Consider the following 21830-nt stretch of genomic DNA (forward strand, 5'->3'; position numbering starts at 1 on the left):
CGACGCTCTTCCGATCTTGAGCAACACCCGCTCCCGACCGTCGTTCTTTCCACCTCGAACACCCGGGGCCCCCCGGGCGGCGCAGAGGCACAGAATCCGAAGCAGGTTCCAGGCTCCAAGCTAACAGCACAGAGCCCGACATGGGGCTCCGACTCACAAACGGTGAGATCATGACCAGAGAAGTCAGATGCTTAAACAACTGAGCCACCCAAGTACCCCAAATTTTGTAATTTTAAAATGAGATTGTGATATAATAAAAATTAAATATTTGGTCTTTGTTCCAGTTCCTGGCATAGAGGTCCTAAAACCCTTGAAATCTGTAGAGCGATGAGTAACTTTTCTATGGTAACAAGATGATTCAAGGTGGGAGCCCCTAGCTAGTTCCAGGATGGGGGGCTAGCCGTCAAATAAACCACTGGGTAACCAGAGAGTTCGAACTTTTAGCCCCACTTCCCTGGTCTTCAGGGAGGGGAAAGGAGTCAGGAGACTGAATTCAATCACCAATAATTTAATCAGTTGTGCCTGTGTAACAAAACCTAGATAAAAGCCCCTAGATGATGGGGTCTGGGAGCTTCCAGGCTGGTAAACACGATGATGGGCCCAGAGGGCGGCCTGTTCAAGACAGCATGGAAAGTCTGTGCACACACACTCACCTCTCCCACCAATACCTCACCCTATGCAACCCTGCAGTTTGGCTCTTCCCAAGTTGTATTCTTTATAATGAGCTGGTAAGTATAATAAATAAGGTGTTTTTTTCTGTGCTAAGTCATTCTAGGGAATTATCAAACTTGAGGTGGGGCAAGGGGCTTCATGGAAACCCCTAAATTTTAGTCTGCTGGGCAGAAGTGTGAGTACCCAGGCTTTCTACATGTTCACTATTAACAATGGCTTAAATTTCTGCTTCTCAGTTATGTTTTAATAGGAATATGGCCCATTACCACTAACTATGTATTTGGTGCTACCTTCTCCTTATAAACGCTAGTGTCAGAGAATTATATAAAATAAGTGAGGTGCTAAAGCTCCTGTTGAGAGATTAAGAGATCATCAACATAATAGAAAAATAAAGTTGAAGGTTTAATTGGGATTGTGCTTTTCTGTTACTCAATTAGTCCAGTAAGTAGACCAACTCTGATGACAGTTTGGAACCATGTAAAAGCAGCTCAGAAATGGGGAAGCTCTTCTCAAGCTCATGCCACTGTGGGTCATTATGTATCATCTTTCCTGAGGCTCAAAACAGATTCTGGAGTCATTTGAGAGATGTCTCTCAACCCTTTGTGTTTTCGTTCCAATTGAAAATCTCTTTCCTGATGCTGCTCATCAGGTTTTCAAATGACTGCTGCCATTTCCATATTTTGGTCACATTATGTATTTTATTCTGATTTGCTTGCAAGCCCTTCATGTTGAGGTATTTCAAGGATTTATCGAGGAAGAATTTGGTGTAGTTATAACATATGCCAACCTACGAATGCTGCTTTTTTTCTTTAATATTAACTAATCTCTACACCCACCGTGGGGCTTGAACTTATAACCCCGAGATCAAGAGTTGCATGCTCTCCTGAGTCAGCAGGCACCCCTAGGAATGCTGCTTTTTATACAAGGGTCATTTCTTTTGCTAGGTATTAGCAACCTAAACGTTTATTCTTCATACTCATTCATTTTAAGTGTTGAAGTAAATGTTAAGTTTCTCCGGCAACATACACAATCCTTAGTTTTCTTATTGCAATTCTGATTTGTCTTTTTCTTGCATATTACTAGTGTGGATTATAGTTAATGTCTTCAACTTTATTAAGTTCTTAGACATCTTCTTAATACTGCTTCATCTCCTCTATTCACTTGTTTAGACCCACAGATTATTCAGTAAGAGATCCTGCTGCATTGCCATGACCTCTCAATATCTTAACAAGAGCTTTTAGCACCAGCAAGTATCTTCTTTATTTGGACAGTTCATTTTGGCCTCAATCCTTTGCAGCCATCTGCTGTGGCAGTTGGGGCTCAAAGGTGCCAGAGGGACCCACAGCCCCAGCAGAGACATTCCACATACCTGAAGAGTTTCCTCAGTGGTAGAGCTAACAGGGCTTCTGTCCCCTGCTCCATATCTGCTTTTTAATCAAACAAAAACAGAAAGTAAACTATTATAATATTTAATATACACAATGACACAGGTACCTAGACTAAGGAATGTAGGTAGACATTTGTTGTATTCATGGATGCCCAGCATTTTTTTATTAGCCTTTCCACATGGGTAGAAATTCCCACATTATGAGGCCGTTCACCTCGCTTGAACACACAGCAGGTGCAATGGCTCAGCCAGTTAGTGATACCATCAGACTTCGATTCATTGATTCAGGAGTAAGTAAGAAAGGAAATTAATTGGGCTCTGAAAGGAATGTCTATCCTTGATGACACAGTTGATGGCAGAGGCATCCAACTTTGGGGGGGTAGTGAGGACTGTAAGGTCAAGTTCCTGATGCAGAGAGGTCACCGTGAAAGACAGCAGGAGCAACTTGAGTAAAGTTTAGTGGGGCAGTTGATAGCAGCAATTTCCATTTAAGGCTAGTTCCACAGCAGGTGTGGAGTATTCCTGAAGTTTAGCTTTGAGTCTAGACTTCTCAACAATTTTGTGAGCTCCCTAACATCTGGTCCTTTTCCTGCTTAAATTAGCTAAGGTAGACTCTGTTCTTTGCAATTAGAAACTCTGATACAGCAAGATATTGGGAGTGTAAGTGGGAGCTAATAGTCGCAACCTTACTCAATAGTGAGTATTAACAGGAATAAAATCATTCATTTTAAGCACACTGTAGTTGCAATTTTCATGGCTCTGCTTAAGAGTCACATGGGATATTATGTGGCATAATAAAATATAGGTATTTAATTTTGTTCCCCAGTCCTGGCACAGAGCTCCTAAAGCCCTTGGAATCTCCAGATAGAAGCATGGGAGTGCCTTTGTTATTCAAAACAAACCCTTTGTGACCACACCCGAGTTTGTGCTAACAAGGCCCCCAGATTGCTTCAAAATGTGAGCTGGTCACCAGAAAGACCAGTGATTAGAAGGTTGGAACTTGCAGCCCCATCCGTGACCTCCAAGTAGGGACACAGGGACCAGAGATTGAATTCCATAAAAACTCTTAAACAAGAAGGTACAGGGAACTTCCCTGTCAGTCAACACACACTGAAGGGTCTGAAGGTTGGCTGCCAAGGAGAGGGTATGGAAGTTCCACACAGGCTCCCCTCACCTCCACCCCTTATCTTGCTCTGTGCATGTCTTCCATTTGGCTGTTCCTGAGTTGTATCCTTCATAATAAACCTCTAAATGTAAGAAAAGTATTTTTCTGAGTTTTGTGAGGCATTCTAGCAAATTATGCATTTAAGGAGGGGTCATGGGAACCCCACGGGCAGAAGTGTGGATGGCCTGGGTACCCCGTTTGTGAGTGGCATCTAAAGTACGGGCAGTCGTATGGGACTGAGCCCTTAACCTGCTGGGTTTGTGCTAACTCCTGACAGTGTCAGAATTGAATTAAATTACTAGAAACCCTGTTGTTGTTGGAGAACTGGTTGTTGCTGTCAGAAAAATCACACATTATATAGTTTGACTTTAAAAGGTTTCTGCAGGGGCGCCTGGGTGGCGCAGTCGGTTAAGCGTCCGACTTCAGCCAGGTCACGATCTCGCGGTCCGTGAGTTCGAGCCCTGCGTCAGGCTCTGGGCTGATGGCTCAGAGCCTGGAGCCTGTTTCGGATTCTGTGTCTCCCTCTCTCTCTGCCCCTCCCCCGTTCATGCTCTGTCTCTCTCTGTCCCAAAAATAAATAAACGTTGGAAAAAAAAATTAAAAAAATAAATAAATAAAAGGTTTCTGCAAATAAGACACAAACTGAAAATAATAATAAACAGAAGCAGTATTATAACAGAAGTATTAATAAACAGCAGTGTTAATAAACAGAAGTATATTATGAGTTTTCCAGGTAAAAACTGTGGCACTTGATTAGATATAACAAGTAGTTATAGAATGAAGAAGAAAATATCTGCTTTTTAAGAACTCATGCTATGGAAAGAACATTTTGAAAGTTGATCTATAAAATTATCTCCATCGTTTGGCAATTTTGTTCCCCAAAATGATGTAACTGTTACCTCTAAAGTCTTGCCTGGACAGTAAAAAGACTTGGAGATGCAATTTATGATTTGTTTAAAAACTTCAACAGGTTTTGAAACTATTTGCTAAAAATACTAAAATTGCAAAATCTCCTGGTTCACAAAAACATTGGTTAACACCAGGAAAGAAAGAAATTTACTAGCCAGGTCTTAAAAACTGAAAAATTTGTGTAATGAATTATAAAAATGAGTATCAAGACTTAGTAAGTACATGGTGCCTGGGTGGCTCGGTCATTAACCATCTGGCTTCGGCTCAGGTCACGATCTCACTGTTCGTGAGTTCAAGTCCCACATTGGGTGACCCCGAGCCCTGCTTCAGGTGAGCCCCGCTTCTTTCTCTCTCTGCCCCTCACTCATTTGCATCCTCTCTCTCTCTCTCTCTCTCTCTCTTAAAAAAAAAAAAAAAGACTTACTAAGTACGGGCAACAGTGTATTTCCATTTGAATCTTTGTATCTTGGTGAGATATCTTTATCAGATAGAATTGTTATTAAAACCAATACCAAAATAAACTGAACTAGATCTTTAAATCTGAGACTGAACCCATAAAACTCATTAAAAAAACAAAAAAAAACAAAAAAAACAAAAAACAGAGGCAGGGGCCCCTGGGTGGCTTAGTGGTTAAGTGTCCAACTTTGGCTCAGGTCATGATCTCACAGTTTGTGAGTTTGAGCCCCGCATCAGGCTCTGTGCTGACAGCTCAGAGCCTGGAGTGTGCTTCACATTCTGTGTCTCCTTCTCTCTCTGCCCCTCACCTGCTCGCTCTCGCTCTCTCTCTCTCTCTCTCTCTCTCAAAAATAAATAAACATTAAAACAAAAAAAAACAAAAAACAAAAAACAAAGGCAGTAATCTCTTTGACAGTGCCTTTGCAACATTTTTCTAGATATGTCTCCTCAGGAAAGGGAAACAAAAGCAAAAATAAATTCCGGGGACTACACCCAAATAAAAAACTTTTGCACAGCAAAGGAAATTGACAAAACAAAAAGGCAACCTACTAAATGGAAGACAATATTTGCAAATGATATATGTGGTGAGGGATTAATACTCAAAATATAGGGATATAGACCTCTATGCAATTCAACAAAAAAAACCCCCAAATAATCCCATTAAAAATGTGTGGAGGATCCAAATAGACATTTTTCCAAAGAAGACATCCAGATGGCCAACAGACACATGAAAAGATGTTCAACATCACTAATCATCAGGGAAATGCAAATCAAAACCACAATGAGATTTCACCTCACACCTGTCAGAATTTCTAGTGTCAAAAAAAAACAAAACAAGAAATAACAAGTTAAAACAAGGATGTTGAGAAAAAAGTAACTATGTGCACTGTCAGTGGGAATGTATTTGGTGCAGCCAGTGTGGAAAACAGTATGGGGGTTTCTAAAAACATTAAAAATAGAAATATCATAGGACACAGTAATTCCACTGCTGGGTTGTTGTTTTTTTTTTTAATTTTTATTCTTAATTTAAAGAGAGAGAGAGCACGAGTGGGAGAGGAGCAGAGGGAGAGAGAAAGAATCTTAAACAGGCTCCATCTCAGTGTGGAGCCCAATGCAGGGCTCGATCCCATGACCCTGGGATCATGAACTTAACTGGAATCAAGAGTCAGATGCTGAGCCATCCAGGCGCCCTTCCACTACTAGGTATTTCACCCAAATAAAATGAAAACACTAATTTAAAAAGATATATGCATCCCTCTGTTTACTGCAGCATTGTTTACAATAGCCAAGATATGGAAGCAGCCCAAGTGCCCACCGATAAATGAATGGATCAGGAAGATCCACACACACACAAGAACACAGATGGCCTAGAGGGTATTATGCTAAGTGAAATAAGTCAGCCTGAGAAAGACAAATACCACATCATTTCACTTACATGTGGAATCTGAATAACAAATCAAACAAATAAAGAGCAACAGATCCATAAATATAGAGAACTCAGGATGGCCAGAGGGCAGGGAGGTGGGGGGATGAGTAAAAAGGGGTGAAGGAGAGTGGGAGGTACAGGCTTCCAGTTATGGGATGGATAAGTCATAGGGGTGAAAGAGACAGCATAGGGATTACAGTCAATGCTATTTTGATAATATTGTATAGTGACAGATGGTAGCTAAACTTGTGGTAAGCACCACATGACACATAGAGGTGTCAAATCACGATGCTGTACACCTGAAACTAATGTAATTTGTATGTAAAATAGACTTCAATAAAAAAAGGAAAAAGCAAAAAGCAAAAAATTGTCTAAAACATTAATTTAAAAAGCAACAAATATGTACAAATGCATTACTCTGACTATATCACTTATTACATTAAATATTACGGGTGTATGCTAAAATTTTTACTCATGGGATACCTGGTCATACACACACACAAACTGGATTGGTCTATGCCAGTGTTTTCTAAATGTTATTTATGGATGTGTACATCAGAATCTCCAGGGTATCCCTTATATGCTATTTCTTGAGCCTTGTATTCAAGACAAAGCAGCAACAAACTGACCTATTCTCTTGGGTTTAACAAGGGGTGAAAGAGAACTAAACATGTAATAATTTCATGATGCTGTGACTCTGTTTTTTATTGCTATTGTCTGTGAAGCATCTCAAATCACTCACCAGTGAGTTCTTCCCACAGTTTAATCCATTGATTTGCAGCATTTCAACACAGATTCCATGTTAAGTAAAATCAGCATTAATGAAAAACCTAGACTTTATGCCATCAGCTGTTATTTACGTGTTTTTGTCACTTAGTGAACTAAAGGAAGGCACCAGAGATAGAGAAGACACAAATACAAGGAAATGAGTGAATACAGCTAGAAAGAGAAGAGCAGAGATGGCTTTTCCTTCCAGGACACTCTTGCCTCCCTGTTTCTCAATCTCAACTCCAGAGACTTTCATTTCTACCATTTTTCACCCATCCACCTTGGACCCAGCCTTCACTCAGAACTGCATGACCTCCAGGGCTTCAAAGGGAGTTTCCTTTCTCTGATCACATCCCTCTTCCTTCCCCTTCGCCTGAGTTTGTTGACCTGCTTTTCCCTGTTGTAACTCTGGTCCCTTTGCCCTTCTCTTTTTTATCAAACCAGCTGGATGACCTCATTTCCGGTTTCTCTTTCCCTGATCCTTTGCCTAAAAAGGATCTAATATTGGGAAAGGGTTGTAAAACCCTGTTCCAAATGCTTCAGAGCCCAGAGTCCTTCATGCTACTGACCTCATTTTTTTTGTGCAGAGTGCCCCGCAGGGCCTGGTTAGAGGTTCCCTACATACTTAGGCGTGAGCATAAGGCGTGAGCATAGCCCATAGACACAATCCAAAGCCCTACAGCTGAAACTTATCATCTGGGATTCTAAGACTTCTTAAAAATTGAACTTAATAAGTTCTTTGAATGCCATTCAAAAGTATAAAAAGCATACACCTATTAGATTTCTATACTCAAGTATTTGTTAAATAGATGATAGTGAAAAAAAAACAACAAAACTGTTCATTTTCAACAATTATCACATTGGAGACTTTCGCTTATAAAAGAGACAGTAACAACATTAATTAAAATAGAATGAAAGGCATATACGGGTTTTAAATAAGTAGCATTATCTCTCTGAAATTATATTACCTTACTGTACTTTCTTTTTTTTTTTTTTAATTTTTTTTTTCAACGTTTATTTATTTTTGGGACAGAGAGAGACAGAGCATGAACGGGGGAGGGGCAGAGAGAGAGGGAGACACAGAATCGGAAACAGGCTCCAGGCTCGGAGCCATCAGCCCAGAGCCTGACGTGGGGCTCGAACTCCCGGACCGCGAGATCGTGACCTGGCTGAAGTCGGACGCTTAACCGACTGCGCCACCCAGGCGCCCCACCTTACTGTACTTTCGAGAGACAATTTGCTTATTCTATTAGCCTGAGGGATCATAGGTTATAACACATTATCTCATTACTTATAATTTGAATTGCTTCATCTTCTGGTAGAACTTAGGATAAAGAAGTATAAGCATTGATACTGTAACAGTGTTGGTAGCTACACTTTGGCCAGCCCAGCATAAGCTATAGAGATGAGATGCATCATTACATTGTACACCTGAAACTAATGTGTGTAACATTGTGTGTCAACGACACTCAAAAAAATTTCTTAAATACAAGCATTAATGGGGTGCCTGGTTGGCTCAGTCAGTGGAGCATGTGACTCTCAATCTCAGAGTTGTGAGTTCAAGCCCAACACTGAGTATAGAGATTACTTACAAACAAAAATCTTAAAAAAAAAAAAAAAGAAAGAAATATAGGCATTATTAATTCTGACTTCAAACCTCAGCATTTCTAGGTGAATACATAGAAGTTATAGATTCAGCTATATAAAAAATTTTTAAATAAAAAATTTTACCATTTTAAACATAGTCAAAAATCCTTTTTTTAACCACTAATAACATGTAAAAATTTATCTACATGTCAATAATTAGCTCTCAAAGTAAAACCAATTCAAAGGAAAACTAACCAAAATGAGTGAATAAGAATTTCCTCCCCTTTCATGATCTGTACTCCACTTCGTCAAAATAAAATCCTTCTGTTGCTTATTTTTCTCTGAGGAGCCTTTGTGTACACTGTAAAAATTACCTATGTGCCAATAACAATTTAGGAAGTGGCTGAGTTACAATGTGCAATTCTCCAATAGAAACGAATCCCTAGAATGTATTAGGTCAGGACAAGGGGTCAGAATTCACTAAAGTTAACATAAAAGGCTCCTAAGAAACAAAGAATAAGCAATGAGTAGACAACAAAAGAATCTTGACAAAAAGGTCTGGTTTCCTTTGAATTTAAGTGATCTCATTTTACTAATGGCTCTTTCTCTGATTCTGTCAGAGGGGAGTTTCGCCCTTTTGAATAACTTATTTTAGTTCTGATAAAAGAGTTCAGATATGGGAAAGACCCACTGGATCACCGAAGGGATCTTCTTCAGTCTCCTAATATGGATTATAATTGTTGAAAGGAGCCAAAAGACCGGTCATTATTACACACGTAAATTTTTCCTGTGGTCTCTTTGCTTTTTCAGTACAACAGAAAATATATGTGCCAATTTCCAGCCAATTGGTAGGGGTTTAGATCCATAGAGTTTTCATAATTTCAATGACATTTGAAAGCTGGTAGCCTGTTTAAATTGCTGGGCAACACCAGCAAATATTTAGGAACTCCCTAACCCACTCCAATACAAGATAGTCTCCTGTACTTAATACAGGCCATGTCAGGGAACTTCAGGCCTCTTCTCAAGCATAAGTCAGGGCACCATCTCTTACTTTTCACTTTGGACAGTGGATTTCTCAACTGAGAAATATATATCACTTTACATATTTGTCCCTTTTGGTGAAGAGTAGGTCTTTAGGCATAAATCATTTATTCATTATTAGACCACTATTAATTGAATACCTGCTATGTGCCAGATACTCTAATAGGTACTGAGGATAAGGCAGTGAACAAAACAGACAAAAATTTCTTCTAATGTTTATTTTTTTATTTTATTTATTTATTTTAATATGAAATTTATTGTCAAATTGGTTTCCATACAACATCCAGTGCCCATCACCTACTTTTGAAAGAGAAAAAAACATACGAGCAGGAGTGGGGGTGGGGCAGAGAGAGACAAGGACAGAGGATCTGAAGCTGGCTCTGTGCTGACAGCAGAGAGTTGGATGCGGGCCTCTAACTCAGCAACCATGAGATCATGACCTGAGCCGAAGGGACACTTAATCAACTGAGCTACCCAGGCACCCAAAAGACAAAAATTTCTTTTCCGAGCTTCCATTCTATGGAGAGAGAGATATATTAAGTAAACGATTCTATAATGTATCAGATGGTTATATGTGCTATGGAGAAAACTATAGCACACAAAATGATTCGGGAGTGCGGGGATGGCAGTGGTAGCTGTTCTTTTCTTTAAAAGGCAGCTTGACAAGCATTGTTGTGACCTTTCCTTCAGTCACACTAAACTGTAAGGCAAAGAGTAGATGTAGACCTAAAAAGGATTAAATTTAAGGTTTAATAAGGGTTTAATGAACGTTGTAATCTTCCCAAGCATGAAATAAGGAAGAGGAGGTAGAGGAGTTAGGAGTGACTGCAAGAAGGGATTATTATGATTGGCTGTAATATGAAAGCTGGATAAGAAGGGAATAGGGGACAGTAGGTGGAAGGATAGCAAAAAGGTGATAGGATTAATGGGTTACTGACTGATTCCTGTGTAAGTGAGGAGGTGCAGGATTGTCAGAGTCCTTAAGTTCCTAATACTGTCCTGGGACTGAAATCAGAAGCCCCACTGAAATTTGATCCTCCATTTTTATTTTGGAGTATGTGGCTCATCAACACCCCTCTTCAGCCCTTTAGGAATCTAGACTTGGACAAATGGACACTTCATAGTGGGTCTTCTCATAAAGAGCCTGAAAGTGCAATCAAAGCCAAACAGAGAAGCATCATTGTTACTCTTAGAGGGCTGGGAATTTCTGAGGACTTCCAGATTAGGTTATAGCCTTTTCACAGATTCTCTGTAACTTCCTACTGGACCTGATTTATATTTTTTATGCTGATAGAAATTCTTTATATCATATAGTTTCAGCATTGTAGATGCAAAATTAACTTTTAGTATTTTCCATTGTGATTTTATTATTTACAAAATCTTGATTGACAAGGTTAATGGGACCAAATCTTACAAATAAATCTTCTTAAGCTGATCAACTAAACTCAAGCTTTGTGGTACTACTATATAAAATTTGTGGCTCTTTTCTCACAGATGGGGCTCATGATTACTGCCCACCTCCCCAAAATTATTTGTAATCTTTATTTGAAATGATTATATTAAGATAACTCATTGTTTGTTACACATGTACATTCACATCCAAATTTGAATCTTCTACACATTTAAGTTACATTTGAGAAATATATATTCAATTATATTTAATGCTATTTCCAAAATAAATTTGATAAAGGAAATTACAAGCTTTATACCTATGGAAAAACATTACACATTTTGTTAAAATGTTTAACATTTAAAAACTCGTTTAATTTTGCTTTTTAAAAAAAATTTTTAATGTTTATTCATTTTTGAGAGACAGAGTACAAGTAGGGGAGGGGCGGAGAGAGAGGGAGACACAGAATCTGAAGTAGGCTCTAGGATCCCAGCTGTCAGCACACAACCCGATGAGGGGCCTGAACTTGAGATCATGACCTGACCCGAAGTCGCCCGCTTAACTGACTGAGCCACTCAGGTGCCCCTCGTTTAATTTTACTTTTAAAATAGAATGGAAAGTCTGCTGGTAAAAATATTGATATCTAAGGCAAGTAAGTAAAAGGTCAAAGTTTTCAACTATGAAATTGAATAGGGAGGAAGCAAGACTGGGACTACAAGCCATACCTCCCCTTGAGTTAAGTGTATGTGTTATTTGACTCAAAACATTTTCTCATGCTTTGTCAACTAATAGGCAGATGGTGTAGAGCCTTGGAGATCACTGCAAGACTTTTTCACTATGAGGGACATGGGTAGCCATTGAAAAGTTCTGAGGAGTGGAGTGACGTGAGATGATTACCAAGATCATTCTATTGCTGTATTGAGGCTAGACTGAAGAAGACCAAAGGGAGAAGCAGAAGCATTGGTGATCTGTCTGCTGCAATAAACTAGATGAAACATTATATGGACTTGGACTAGTTTGGATTCTGGATAGGTTGTGAAAATGTAGCCACAAAGATTTGCTGATGAATCAAATCCTTTTAAACTTGATTGGCTGTAAGATGTGAGACAGGGGATGACTGAATTTTTTTAATTTTTAATTTTTATTGTGTTTATTTATTGTTGATAGAGGGAGACAGAGCACAAGTGGGGGAGGGGCAGAGAGAGAAGGAGACATAGAATCCAAAGCATCCAAAGCAGGCTCCAGGCTCTGAGCTGTCAGCACAAAGCCCAATGCAGTGCTCGAACTCACAAACCGCAAGATCATGACCTGAGCTGAAGTGGTACGCTCAACCAACTGAGCCACCCAGGAGTCCTGAAATGTTTAGCCTAAGTAACTATTATAAGACTGGAGCTGCCATACACTGAGATGTGGAAGACTGTGGGCAGAGCAGTTTGAAGGGGGATTATCAGGAACTCAGGTCTGGACATAAAAACCAAGTTTAAGATGCTCATTAGACTTTCCACATGGAGATATGCAGTAGGCAGTTGGAAGTATGAGTCTGGAGTTCAGGAAAAGGGTTCAAGATAGACATGTAAATTTGGGAGCCAAGGACAGATAAGCCTTGAGACTGGATGTGCTGTTCCTAAGGGTGTTTCAGTAGGGAGAAGGTCCAAGGAGTGAGCATTGGAAATTCCAACATTGAGAAGAAAGAACTAGCAAGAGCTGACTTTCAGATTTAGCAACACAGAGTTAACATATTTTTATTTTTAGTAACAAATTATCCTCTATAGCTGTATGTATTAAATTGCTTCCAAATTCCTATACAAAACCATTTATAAATTTAAATTCTTTTTTTATGTTTATTTATTTTGAGAGAAAGAGACAGAGTGGGGGAGGGGTAGAGAGAGAGGGAGAAAGAATCCCAACAAGGCTCCACACCCAGCACTCAACCCACTTCAGACCTGAGCCAGATAATCAAGAGTCAGACACTTAACCAATTGAGCCACCTAGACACCCTGTAAATTTAAATTCTCTCAGTTATCTGGGGATCCTTGTAAATCCATAGGAGACCAGAAAGATGGGCTTCCTCTTGTTGAATGTGATGCTAGAATGTAAGATGGAAAGTTGAAAATGTCTTTCATCTATATTCATGTGATATATTGATTTAAACTAAAATGGAAATTTATGTTTTTCTAAAAAAACCCCATAATTACAACTATTTTATGTCACAGAATAGACTTGTGATATCTTAGTCTTACTGTATTATACTGTTACTGGTCTTCAGCCACTTTTTTACCAATAACTTAGAAGCAACTTTTCTGTATTATCTGTCACACATTCCCTGGAAAATCTCAATACTGGGGAAAAGCAATTATCTTCTCCATGAACAATTACAAATTTCTCCATCTTAACTGTCTCAGATATGTCTTACTAAGACATTTTCCCAGTCAATTTTTTCTCCTGTTCTCCATAAACATTATTTCAAAACTATTGAAAAATATTCAAAACTATTTTACTCTTGTAACTTCTTTCCTGCCTTCCTCTCCCATCTTTAACTTAGACTGAATTTTGAGCTGTATAATAAACTCACCATTCAAAACCTCTATCCAGATATTTTATGGGCACCCTAAATTCATGTTCAAAACTGCACTCATTATCTTCCTCCTCCCCCAAACTTGCTCCCCTCCTACAATTCCCTTTCCAGTAAATGGTGCCTTCCTCCAAATGCTCAAGCCAGAAACACCATATCATCTTTACATCCACTCTAACAGCAAATCTTTGGGAGTCTACCTCCCAAATAAACCCATTCTCCAGATTCTCCATTTTACAACCATTTTAAGTTTCTTTAAAAAACTCAAATCTGCTTTTGTCACTCTCCCCCTCACTACCTCCCCCACCTTTAATTCAAATCTGATTTGTCACAGTCCTTAAAACTTGGCAGGATCAAAGGATAATGTACTTAATGATAATACACTCTGACTTTTGATACTTTGCATTCATGGTGCTTACTGTGTAGTGGGGAATATAGACATTAACTATTTGCCTGGCTGTAAAATTACAATTGTAATGGGTGCTATGTAATATGGTTGTAATGAGAGTGTATAACAGGAAGACCAATCTAGTGGAGGCCTCCTTGAGGAAATGACTGAGCTGAGACCTGAGGGTAGGATGGGAGTAGAGAGAAGAAACCATCGTAGAAGCCCTGGGGGGAGAGGGGGAAGGAAGGGAGGAGAGAGTAATAGGGTACTGGAAAGAACTAAAAAGTCAGTGTGGCTGGAAATACGGGAACTGTTGGTGGGGTGGTTGGAGCTGGAGATAGAGAAGTCAGGTAGGCCTTGTAGCATTTTTTTTTTTTAAGTTTATTTATTTTGAAAGAGAGCCCGTGTGTGCATGGGGTGGGGGAGGGGGACAGAGAAAGAAGGAAAGACAGAATCCCAAGCAGGCCCTGAGGCCATCAGCACACAGCCCAATGCCTGGGCTCTGATGTGAGATCTAGGACCTGAGCCTATGAGATCATGACCTGCAGCAAAATCAAGAGTCGCATGCTTAACCCACTGAGCCACCCAGGTGCCCCCTCTTGTAGTTCATCTAAAAGGTTTTGATATTTATCTTAAAAGTAATGGACAGTAATTGAAAGGTTTTAAGGGTGTTAACAAGATGAGATTTAGCTTTTTAAAAGATCACTGGAGTGTGGACTATGCGCTTCTCCCTTATATTGGTTCTCAGGAGGAGAGCCAAAAAGTTGACAGCTGAACAAGATTTGCACAGAGTCATTCCTGGATTTTACTTCCTTTGACTTCCCTGAGGCCTTTCCCAGCGTAAAGGTCACACCCTAGGTCTATACCTAGATCACATCCTAGTTCCAATCTTTTTCCTACCTAATAAGGGTTTAAACAACAAAAACAAGAACACAAACATCAAATCTAAACCAAGTATACGCTACGGTATTGACTCTTCGGTGTTAAATACACTCTTCTAATACACGTCCACAAATAAAAAGGAGGTAGTCGCCAAGACTCTCAAAATCTTAAATAACTCTCTTCACGCAGCTGTCTTTAAGCTGCTCTTGAGTGCCATTTTAAAACCAATGAGCTCATGTGGGCTCCCACCTCACCTGCTATCTAATACTGAGCATTCACTACATGAAAGAGATGGGAACTTTGGGGGGAACTGGAGAAAAGTACGTAAACGACGAAAACAATGCAAGCCAAAACTCAGGACACCCTTCCCCCCCAAAACAATACAGGTCTAATGCATTGAATTGTTTTAACGATAAACTCTTGGGTGGCACTCCTTCTCCTAAACCCCCAGCTCTTTGCACCATACCTGGCATTCAGTAAAGGCTCAACAAACGTGCACTCCCAGGGTGAAAGACCTTGAACCTCGGCAAAAGCCGGACTGCGGAGCTGATACCTGGCGCACTTTACCCGCCGCCGGGCTCCAGGCGTGGCCACGTGACACGCTCAGGCCAATGGGCGGGCCGCCTGCAGCAGGTCCCCCATAAAGGCGCCTGTCGCTGCCGGCTAGTGGCCGCCGCCATTAGGGTGAGAGCTGGCGGCGACGGTCGGTGAAGGACTGCTACCTCGCACCGCTTCATCTTGTGCAAGCTGGAGGGGACGATCAGATAAGGTTTTTTTCACCAAAGGTGACAGAGCCTCTACCTGGAGCATTGCTTTGGGATCCGGGCCCTCGGCGGGACCCTGAGTAGGAAACAACCGTTTTTTTCTCTTCTCCCCTCCCCCATCAACACTGCGACTGGCGAGGCAGTTGGGGAGGCCATACCGGTGCGTGCGTTGCTGCCCAGGTGAGCTGCCAGTTGCTTTTCTTTGGCTTACCAACTGCAAGCTTGTTGCCCCAGTGGACCCTTTTAAAAACTGGGACCTTCCTCTTAAACGCTTTGGCATTTTTTGCAAGGAAGGGGTGGGAAGAAGGAGGTTAGGGCGAGGGGGTGACGTTCCGGTTACGCAACCGCCTACTCCCAACTCTTGAAAAACATTCCTGGTCTTTGTGCAGCTCTTAGGCCTAGGATTGGTGGGTCTCTAGATGTACTGTAGTTTTGGGTGTGCAGAATAAAGTACGGAGCTTTAGCTGTTGCTGGCATTTTATTGTTCATCCTGGGTATCATCGTTTGGGACAGGAAGATCCCCAGCCTTGATTTATTCCTTTATTTATTCGTTTAACATTATTAAGCTCTTAACATGCCTAATTAATCCTCTGTTGAGTGCGGCAGGTCAGGCTCACCTAACCTCAAGGCACTGGCTTACGTTAAGAATTCAGATGAAGTATCTACAAGTATCTACGTGGTGCTTTGGGACCCTTGGGAAGGACCCGAGTGGGTAGAAGGGGATGGGGGAGGTATCTGGGTAGAAGTGATAAATAAGCTGGGTCTTGAAAGACAGATAGAAATTAGCCTAAAGAGTGATGGGAGGAGCTCTGGTAAGCAGGAGAAAAATTTCAAAACCATGGACAGGTGTGAGCACAAAGTGGGGGCGGGGGGGGGGGGGTCAGTGAAGAAGAGTAAATTTTTGGGTGTGGCTTAGGCGGGTTGGGGATTAGGATAGTAGCATGAGTCTAAGGAGATAGGCAAGGGGGTTTATATATGTGTATATCACGAACAGCAGTGGGTTGAACAGTGTGGTTGTAAATTACTGAACAAAAATCAAAACCTCACTTTTGTATCAATTCAGGTGGGAGTAACAAGTGATTGAACAAAAAAAGTGGTTTGGGGGATCGAAAATAGAAATACCCTATGTAGTCAGAATATGTAAATTTATATCCCAGAGTCAGGGAGTGTGTAGATGGAGTTTAAAAAACAAAAACAAAAAAAAAAACCCAAAGAGCAAGGGAAGAACCCTGGAGGATATTAATAGGTTAGCAGAAAATGAGATGATGGAGATAACATCCTCTGGATTTCCAGCCTGACTCCATTTGTTCCCGTATCACCCAGTTCCTATCTCTGTCAAAGCAGTAATTATCGGTATCCTGTTGTAATTACCTATTTGTAAGTCTCTATAAAGAGACTGTATCCTCAATTCCTAGTTCAGTGCTTGGCACCATTGTAGGTGCTTTATAAGTATGTAATAAAAGAACAAATAGAATCTGGGGGAAAAAAATAGTGGTATCCTGGAAACCAGATAAGAATTTCAAGAGAGTCAAGATAGTCTAGTGACAGATATTGCTGAGAGGTCAAGTAAGATGTAACTCAAAAAGAATCCATTTAACAACTAAGTATGGTAAGTATTAGCCTTAGTGTAGGGGGAATTTTAGAGGCATGGCTGGGACAGAATTGAGTGTGAGGTGGGGAGTAAAAACTGTCATTTTTTAGGATGCTCCGGTGTGAGGTATAGAAGAGAGAAGACTGAGGCTTCAAGGAGACAATAAGATCAAGAGAAGAATTTTTAAGGAGACTTGAGAAAGTGTATATGGAGGGTAAGCTAGTATAGAAATGATGATGATACAAGCAAGAGAGATCAAGGACCATTGTTATCTCATTATGTAGAGTACCTGGGAACCAAGTTCTAGACAGGGAAGGTGTCCCATTTCTAGAATGAAAGGAGTAGATGAGAAGATTGAATCATTGTGAAGAGTATACATTTTCTTTTTTTTTTTTTAATTTTTTTTTTCAACGTTTATTTATTTTTGGGACAGAGGGAGACAGAGCATGAACAGGGGAGGGGCAGAGAGAGAGGGAGACACAGAATCGGAAACAGGCTCCAGGCTCTGAGCCATCAGCCCAGAGCCCGACGCGGGGCTCGAACTCACGGACCGCGAGATCGTGACCTGGCTGAAGTCGGACGCTTAACCGACTGTGCCACCCAGGCACCCCTTGAGTATACATTTTCTAGAAATTATCTGTTTGACTTTAAGTGAAGCCTGATTTTAATTTGAAGAAACCATTTTCTCCCTTGAATTGGAGACTGCTCATTTGATGAGGCAGGATTTGGAGTCCCTATTTGAGCTCACACTGGGTGGATTGTCTTTGACCTTTCTGAGCACTGGAACCACGTGGTATTCAGAATCAAACTCTTGAGTTCCTTGCTGTACTGCTTCCCTGCATGTGTAAAATCTACCATGAAGTTCAACCAGAAGTACCACACAGCAGAATAACTTATTCTGTGCTATTTATTGAAATGATGGAAGATGGTTTTGAACAATCTTTATTCAAAACCTCAAAGTTCAGTTCCATCCAAAATTGAGTCTTAGGCTCAAAATATATTAATTTACATTATTTTGTTTTTCTTTTTTTTTTTTTAACAGTTTGGCTGCTTTTTAAAAAAAATTTTTTTTAACGTTTATTTATTTTTGAGACAGAGACAGAGCATGAACAGGGGAGGGGCAGAGAGAGAGGGAGACACAAAATCTGAAACAGGCTCCAGGCTCTGAGCGGTCAGCACAGAGCCCGACGCGGGGCTCACAGACCGTGAGATCATGACCTGAGCCGAAGTTGGATGTTTAACCAACTGAGCCACCCAGGTGCCCAATTATTTTGTTTTTCAATCAGCTCAATTCCTTGAGACTTCAGTAAGCATATAGCGCAATACAATTTAATACTTGCACCATTGAGGTGGTAATAATTGAAGAATTTTGTAAACATTTTTTTCTTGGCAAACTCAAGAAGTTGGTTTTTGCCAAAGAGATCAGACTCTTCCTGATATGTCTGTGCCTACATTGAATTTGAGGTGAACTTGTATGTTTCTTGTAACATTTTGGAAACATGTTTTAGCTTATGTGTGCATTTCAGGAAACCTTTGGCTTCGTTTATAACTTTTGTCAGGAATGACGAATATTCACAACCACTTCAAAGACTTTTGTTTCTTAGAAGTTTAAATTTTTATTCTTGTATGTTGTTGGTAGAGATATAAATTAGAATCTCTCAACGGCAATTAAACATATAGCAATATGTAAAAGTGTTGTCCTAAAAATCATTAATAGAAATATATCCAAAGGCCAGGCCAAAATATATATATATATCTCTGATAGGTATTGGCAGATGTAAGCAATGATGTATTTATGAGGATATTGATTGCAACATTATATATATTTAATGGGAAGCCATTAAAAATAGAGGGGCTAGGGGTATTTGGAGGCTCATTTGGTTAAGCAAGTGACTCGATCTCTGTTCAGGTCATGATCTCATGGTTTGTGAAGTGAAGCCCTACATCAAGCTCTGCACTGATAGTGAGGAACCTGCTTGGAATTCTCTCTCTCCCTCTCTTTCTACCTCTTCCTCTCTCTCTTTCTCAAAATAAATGAACTTAAAAATGGAGCTGCCCTGGGACCATTTCTAATATGAATTAAGTGTAAAAAAGTTTCTAAAAGGATGCACAAGAAACTGCTAACAGTAAGGAGGGGTCCTAGTTGGCTAAGGAACAAGAATGGGAAAGGAAACTTTGTATGCCACGTGGATGTTAAAATTCAAATAAACTCATTTTTTTAATGAAGTCTATAAATAGTATATCATCCTTAAGAATTTTTCCAAAACTCAAAAGATTATAATGAGCTATTAAGTGAACAAAACAGGTCTGATTTTCAGGGCAGCTGGGTGGCTCAATTGAGTGTCTCTTGATTTCAGCTCAGGTCACAGTCCCAGGATCATAGGATGAAGCTTTGCATTGGGCTCTGTGCTGAGTGTGGGGCCTGCTTGGGATTCTCTTTCTCTGTCCTTCTCCCCTGCTTGCATGTGCTCTTTCTCTAAAATAGAAAATAAAATAAAATAAACATCTGATTTTCAGCCAATTTGTTCATGGAACCATAGAATGATCTGACAAGGTGATACTAATTATGTGATTAACTTAAAGTAAACCAGAACTTTTCAGAATTTGTTACATTGTCTTTGTGCAATTGTCAGTGGTGGTTGTTATGTAACATTGAATTGTTAAGAGATAGAGATTCTTAAGAGATGAATTCTCATTCTTAAGAGATGAATTCTTAAGAGATGAGGTAAGATTTCATCTGCCTTTGCTGTCTTTCCATGGATAAAAAGTGTCTGAAAGCAGAAACAATAATAAAATGACAACTCACCATGAACATTGGAAACAACAGTGAACTTTCACAGAGATAAGAGAGGCTACAGGTTATGTATATTTGGCAGTATACTTGTAACTCCATAGTTTAATCATGTTGGAGTATAAGTAAGTGACACCTTTCAGCTGATTAGAACCTACCATTATATCAAATAAGGTGAAAATCTTTTGGGGGTTTGTGTTGCTGAGCTATTAGGCTGGCATTTTGTTTTCTATTACTGAGAACATTTTCTAATAAAAACTAATAATAAGATTATTAGGATTAATAATAAAAGAAAGGCTTTAGAGAAAGTAGAATCGTGTCAGCTAACAGAAATTTGCCAAATATAAAATACCACAACTCCTTAAAAAAATTTTTTTAATGTTTTATTTATTTTTGAGACGGACACACAGCATGAGCAGGGGGGGGGGGCAGAGAGAGAGAGGGAGACACAGAATCCAAAGCAGGCTCTAGGCTCTAAGCTGTCAGCATAGAGCCCAACGCGGGGCTTGAACTCACAAACTGTGAGATCATGACCTGAGCTGAAGTCAGACACTTAACCGACTGAGCCACCCAGGTGCCCCCACCACAACTCCTTTAAAAATTTTTTTAGGGGCGTCTGGGTGGTGCAGTCGGTTGAGTGTCCGACTTCAGCCCGGTCACGATCTCTCGGTCCGTGAGTTCGAGCCCCGCGTCGGGCTCTGGGCTGATGGCTCGGAGCCTGGAGCCTATTTCCGATTCTGTGTCTCCCTCTCTCTCTGCCCCTCCCCCATTCATGCTCTGTCTCTCTCTGTCCCAAAAATAAATAAAAAACGTTGAAAATAAAAAACTACTTTAAAAAAAAAAATTTGGGGGCACCTGGGTGGCGCAGTCGGTTGGGCGTCCGACTCCAGCCAGGTCACGATCTTGCGGTCCGTGAGTTCAAGCCCCGCGTCAGGCTCTGGGCTGATGGCTCAGAGCCTGGAGCCTGTTTCCGATTCTGTGTCTCCCTCTCTCTCTGCCCCTCCCCCGTTCATGCTCTGTCTCTCTCTGTCCCAAAAATAAAAATAAACGTTGAAAAAAAAAAAAATTTTTTTTTTAGATAAGGGGGTGCCTGGGTTGCTCAGTCAAGCATCTGACTTTGGCTCAGGTCATGATCTCACAGTTTGTGAGTTTGAGCCCCATGTCAGGCTCTGTGCTGACAGCTCAGAACCTGGAGCCTGCTTTGGGTTCTGTCTCCCTTTCTGTCTCTCTCTCTCCCTCCCTCCCTATCTTTCAAAAATAAATAAACATTAAAAAATTAAAATTTTTTAATAAGAAATGGAAGATTAAAATACATTTAACAGAAAGACTGGGGTAATTACAAAGAATATTTTATAAAGGAAATAATTATTCTTTTGCCCAATGATAAATCAGAGCTCTTGTTCATGATCAGTCCATCTGCAGCCTTCAGCCACAGTGTACCATAAGTTTATTGCTTAAAATTTCCAATATATAGAAAAAATAGACCAAGAACACCTGTATATCTACCAACAATTGTCAATATTTTGCCCTGTTTGCTTGTGTATATAGGTTTTTCTCCCAAATCATTTAGAACCTATTTAATGTTGTTATTCACATCAAATTTTTTGAGCATACATTTAAACACTTTTCTTACATAATCACTATACTATTCTCATATCTATCCTAATGTATTCTCAAACCTGTCAAAATGAACAATTCCATAATTTTCCCTAGTTGTCCCCAAAATATATTTAATAGTTGATCTCAAACCAATATTTGATCTAGGATGATAAAATTGAGTTGTTATGTCTTCAGACATTTTCTTTTATAATCTTTTTATAAAAGACAGACCATTTGCCTTTTTTTACTTGTTTTAGGTCATTTGTCTTATAGAATTTTATATATTCTACATTTGTCTGTTTTCTTAATGGTTTTGTTTCATTTTTTTTCTAGCACTGTCCCACAGAACTTTCCTGCACTGATAACAATGTTTTATAGCTGCATTGTCCCATATAGTAGCCAATAGACTTATAACTTATGGCTATTGAGCATTTGAAATGTG

General features: G+C 40.0%; 1 protein-coding gene and 1 long non-coding RNA gene across 7 annotated transcripts in view; one reads left to right on the top strand and one right to left on the bottom strand.

Moving 5' to 3' along the window:
• The window catches only part of LOC121027473 (uncharacterized), a 35502-nt gene extending 20273 nt beyond the window's left edge, over positions 1-15229 (bottom strand). The window contains exon 1 of the long non-coding RNA XR_005788756.1: positions 15110-15229. This is a non-coding gene — a long non-coding RNA (uncharacterized LOC121027473). The remainder of the gene's footprint in view (positions 1-15109) is intronic.
• A 44-nt stretch (positions 15230-15273) lies between these two features.
• The window catches only part of BRDT (bromodomain testis associated), an 81153-nt gene continuing 74596 nt past the window's right edge, over positions 15274-21830 (top strand). For 3 of the 6 annotated variants that reach the window (XM_040470961.1, XM_040470967.1, XM_040470963.1), the window contains exons 1-2: positions 16924-17016; positions 17109-17212. The gene's annotated coding sequence lies outside the window, so the exon portion shown is untranslated. Of the gene's footprint in view, positions 15588-16923; positions 17017-17108; positions 17213-21830 lie in introns of those variants that run through there. The other 3 variants (XM_040470964.1, XM_040470966.1, XM_040470965.1) reach the window with 3 other exon arrangements.

The sequence above is a fragment of the Herpailurus yagouaroundi genome, unplaced genomic scaffold (genome assembly GCF_014898765.1).
Source record: "Herpailurus yagouaroundi ecotype Mexico unplaced genomic scaffold, PumYag 77, whole genome shotgun sequence".
In the NCBI taxonomy this organism is placed as follows: Eukaryota; Metazoa; Chordata; class Mammalia; order Carnivora; family Felidae; genus Herpailurus; species Herpailurus yagouaroundi.